At 46.1% G+C, this 4,989-nt stretch overlaps 1 non-coding gene across 1 annotated transcript; it reads left to right on the plus strand.

The window, feature by feature from the left end:
- The first annotated feature begins 2,623 nt into the window (after nt 1-2,623).
- LOC140631341 (U4 spliceosomal RNA) lies at nt 2,624-2,758 on the plus strand. Its single transcript, XR_012028970.1, has one exon. It is a non-coding gene; the product is annotated as a U4 spliceosomal RNA (small nuclear RNA).
- The last annotated feature ends 2,231 nt before the right edge of the window (nt 2,759-4,989 follow it).

A 4,989-nucleotide genomic window follows, 5' to 3' on the forward strand; every position in this document is an offset into this window, starting at 1 on the left:
TTAAAAAAAAGAAAAAAAAAGGGAATTTCACCTGTGAATACTATTTGAATCAACTCATAGTTATATCCCAACAGGCAGGGGAAATATGGAGTTCAGCTTGTGTTCAGGGAGTCCAATTTATGTTTGGGTTAAAACACCTTGGTATAATGCCAAGTGATATATTTTTCTGTACGGTCACTGTTTTCATAAAAGAGCAGACAGCTGCTTATGTGATATGATCTGAAAGATACCGAAAGGCCATCTGTCCTTAAATCTTTCCTCTTCCCCTCAGACGTAGAATCTGAAATTCCATTTTGAGAAATCTGCCCTTGGGTTAAAGCAGTGATTCTCAAACTTTGGTATGTATCAGAATCACCTGAAGATCTTATTAGAATTCTGACCCTGGGACCCTGGGGTTGGGGCTCAGGCAACTGTACATTTGACTAGAGAGTCTAATGCCCAGCAAAGTTTGAGAAACACCAGATAAAGGCATTGAATCTACAGAAATCTCCTATTAAATTCCAGGTTTTCACTCAGGGAGGTTGCCATGGTTCTCAAATTATAACCTCTACCTCATTATTCTACTAAAACTGGTCTTGCCAATATCATCAGTAAGCTCTTTGTTGTCAACCGTAACGGATTCTTTTTGGTCTTCATAAATTATGGTACGTCTCCTCAGCATTTGATGGTGTTGACTATTCCTCCTGTCTCCATCTCTGAGAGATACCAACCTCTCCTGGCTTTATGCCTTACCTCCTTGACTCTGCGGTCTACACTGCTGGCTTCTTCTCAGTTCAACTCCAAATATGGAAGTTCTTTAGGGCTTATAGCCAAGATCTCTGCTCTTCTCTGTATACTCTTTTCCTGGACTTAAATGCATAATGGCCAACAATTTCTAAATTTTTACCTCTTACCTAGTCCTCTCTCCCCAGCTTCAGTTTTGTCCCACTGACCATCTACTTAATAGATCCACTTGAAACACTCATCATAATCTCAAACTCAACATGTTGAAAGCAATTCCTAGACCCCCTCCACCTCATCTGTCTCCAATCTACATTTCTCAAGAAATGGTACCACTGGTACCAGTGTCCACCCAGTTCCTCAAATTGGAACCGAGAAGTCATGCTAATAACTTCTGCTTCTCTCCCATCTCCCACATCTGCTCCATCAGCAAGTCATGTCAGTGTCCTCCTAAATGGTTCCTGAATCTTTCCATCTCCCTGTTGACCCTGATCACTATCCAGCAAGTCCTTTTCCCCCAGAATCCTGTCTGGATCTCTACTTCATCTCTTGTGCCTTTTACATCATTCTCAAGGAAGCAGAACATTCTTTTAGATAACTCCAAACATAAACCTGATACTTTTCCCCCTTAAACTATTCAGTGGTGTCCCACTGCATTGGAATAAAATTTATTCCTTACCTGGTTCTGCAAGGCACCCATTGGTTTCTTCCTCATCTTGGTCTATAAGGCTGTTTATCTTCTGATTCACTACATTGCTGACAGTACTGTTGACCCTGATCACTATCCAGCAAGTCCTTTTCCCCCAGAATCCTGTCTGGGTCTCTACTTCATCTCTTGTGCCTTTTACATCATTCTCAAGGAAGCAGAACATTCTTTTAGATAACTCCAAACATAAACCTGATACTTTTCCCCCTTAAACTATTCAGTGGTGTCCCACTGCATTGGAATAAAATTTATTCCTTACCTGGTTCTGCAAGGCACCCATTGGTTTCTTCCTCATCTTGGTCTATAAGGCTGTTTATCTTCTGATTCACTACATTGCTGACAGTATTAAAGTCATACAGGCTTTCTTTAAGTTCCTCAAATACTCCAAATTATTTTCCTCCTCAGGGCCTTTGCATATACTGATCCTTTTGCCTGGAATGGTCTTCACCTCCATGACTGGCTACCTCTCACTTTTCAGAGCTCAGTGTAAATTTCGCCTTCTGTAATTATTCTCTCTGTTATTCTCCATTTATTTGTCACAGTGCTTTGAATTTTGTAATTGCTTATTCATTCATTCGTTTGTTTGTCATCAATCTCCCTCTCTAGAATATAATTCCATGAATTTAGGAACCATGTGCACATATCTGGCCTCTAAAAGAATATCTGGCATATATTACTTGCTCAATGAAATAAGGGGGTCTTTGGGTGGCCCAGTTGGTTGGGCATCTGACTCTTGGTTTCAGCTCAGGTCGTGATATCAGGGTTGTGGGACTGAACCACATGTTGGGCTCTGCACTCAGCATGGAATCTGCTTGGGATTCTTTCTCTCTCTCCCTTTGCTCCTCTTTCTTGTGCTCTCTCCCCAAAATAAATAAATAAATCTTTCTAAAAAATCTGCTAAATAAAATAAGGAAACAATCACAAAAATGTTAAGAGGAAATATAGCAGAATAGTTTAATTTTCTGGAGGCTTGAAAAGTTTTTCTAAGCATGGCATGAAACTTATAAACCATAAAGATAAAGATCGACCAGTTTGACTACATTAAGCATTTCACATTTCTGTATACATAATCGAAAGATAGAAAATGAGCCAGGAAAAATTTTTGCAAAGTAGTCAAAGGAATTCTTCAAATAAGTAAGAAAAAAGAAGTAAATCAATAAACAAGCAGAAGGTACAACTTCTAGAAGAAAAATGGCAAGCTTTGCACAAGTGGCAGTATCATAGCCAACGAGGTTTATCTGAGGTGCGATTATTGCTAATTGAAAAATAGCAATTAGCTAGTAAAAATATTATTAGAAATATTCTCAAATTCACTTTTTAAAACATCAGATTTTTATATTGTTGAATAATCAAGAATTAAAAAGATTTACAAATGCTCTCAGGTCAGGTATGAGTGGAAGGCAGTTGGGTTTCATACAGTAATGTCATGCACTAATGGTTAGCTTTCTTACGTGCATTGTAATTTAGTGTAACATTTTTATCGAACGATTTGGCCATTTTTATTGAAACTTAAAATGTGTCTTATGGGACTCCTGGGTGGCTCAGTGGTTAAGCATCTGCCTTTGGCTCAGGTCATGATGCTGGGGTCCTGGGATCTAGTGCCTCACTGGGTTCACCTCAGGGAGCCAGCTTCTCCCTCTGCCTATGTCTCTGCCTCGCTCTCTGTGTGTTTCATGAATAAATAAATAAAATCTTTAAAATGTGCCTTACCTTTAATGCAATGCTGTTTTGAATTAGAAAATTTAGGCACTCACCTAAAATAATACTTTCACAATATACAGTGTATATTTATGGATATTTATGGATATATGCTAATATGTATTGATAGTCATATATAATGTAGATTCATATATCTCATATACGTTTAGTTTGGCTTTTTTAAGATAAAAAATGGACAGCCATTTGACTACACAATCAAATAATAATACATTCGTACAAAGAAATACTATGCAGCTGTTAAAAAGAAGAATGGTCTAGATTTATATATTCTATTTGGGAAAGATATATTCTTTGATGCGTTAAACTGAACAGATTTAACTGAATGGCATGTGTAGTAAGATTCCCCCCCCCCTTTTTTTTTTTAAAGACACAAGTATTTATAAACTGCATAAATACGTCCAGGCATGCATGGAAAAAAAAGAAAATGACTGTACATCTTAACCATGACTATATTTGGGAAATTGGATATGGAAAACTTTCCCTTTTTACATTGTACATTTATGTTTCATACGTTTCTGAATTGTTTGAATTTTTTTAACCACAAATGTGTATTGTTCTGTAATTAGAGAGAGAGAGAGAGAGAGAAGGAGGGGGGAGGAAGGGAGAGGGTAGGAGAAGGAGGGAGAGGAAGGAGACAAATGGTCACTGTCCGCTGCATTTTGCCATCATAGCTGGAGCCGCCGCACTGGCCGCCTGGAGGGTCAGAGCCCTGGGTCCAGGGTTCAGGGGCTCGGCCTTTCCCCTCTCGCTCTCTACCCCAAGGAGGAGAGGCACTTTGGCATCCCGTCTTTTTGTAAGGATTCAGTGAGCCGAAGGTAGTGGGAGGCCTCTATCGGCCATAAAGCTCTTTGAAACACACGAGATGCTGAGAATCCAAGTCCACTTCCAGCGCGGGCAGGGCGGGCAGGGCGGGCAGGGCGGGCGCTCCCACCCACCGCGCGCGCTCCGCGGGGACCCGCAGCCGCCTGCACCCCGCGGCCCTGCGCCGCCCCCCTCGCCGGGGCCTGCCCCTCCCGCTCCATCCCTTCCCCCGGCCCCGGCCCCGGCCCCGGCCCCGGCCCAGCCGCTTCCCAGCAGAGCTTGGCTGTTCCTTGAACTTTGAGCGCTGGTTCGATTTCCTCCAGTGGTACCACATGGGGCTGTGCAAACAGAGCACGTGGTCGGGCCAGACAAAGGAACGTGTGTGCTGCGAACCATCCCCCTATCACGGGAGCGCAGGCCCGGCCAGGAGCGGCCCGGCGGGCGCGCGGGGGCTCTTCCCTGCGGCCGCAGCGGCCCGGGCGGGGGGCTCTCCGGAAGCGGCGCGGCGGGGAGGGGCAGGGGAGGGGGCGGGGGGAGGAGGGGAGGGATGGGGGAGGCCCCCGCGCTCCCGCCCGCCCCGCACCGCGCCCCGCAGCCAGCGCCGCGGGCCGCGCTCCCCTCCAGCTGCTCCGGTTGCATTTCACCTCCGAGGACGGGCTGCTGGGGCCCCGGGGGCGGGGGGGGGGGGGTTCAAAGCTCGCTCTCCCGGGACGCGGGCGGGGGGCGGGGGCCGGCCCTGCGTACAGCTGTCAAAACGTCTAGGGCGGGAGGCGCAGGCACATCTGCAGCGGCGCGTCTCCGGCTGGGGGGCACGCGGGGAGCGCCTCCAACCTATCAGGGTAATGGCGAGCGGTAATTGCATTAGGATTAGTTATCTCGTGCGCTCCCCTCATTAGCCCGCAGGATGGCTCGCATCCAGCGCGAGGGTGGCACGCGGGGAGCGGGAGGATGTGCGCAGAGCAGGTCGCGGTAATGAAGGCCCGGCTCTCCCGGAGTTCGCTTCCCCCCGCCGCCGCCCCGCCCGGGCCCCCTCCTCGCCGCCG

The sequence above is a fragment of the Canis lupus genome, chromosome 3 (genome assembly GCF_048164855.1).
Source record: "Canis lupus baileyi chromosome 3, mCanLup2.hap1, whole genome shotgun sequence".
Taxonomy (NCBI): domain Eukaryota; kingdom Metazoa; phylum Chordata; class Mammalia; order Carnivora; family Canidae; genus Canis; species Canis lupus.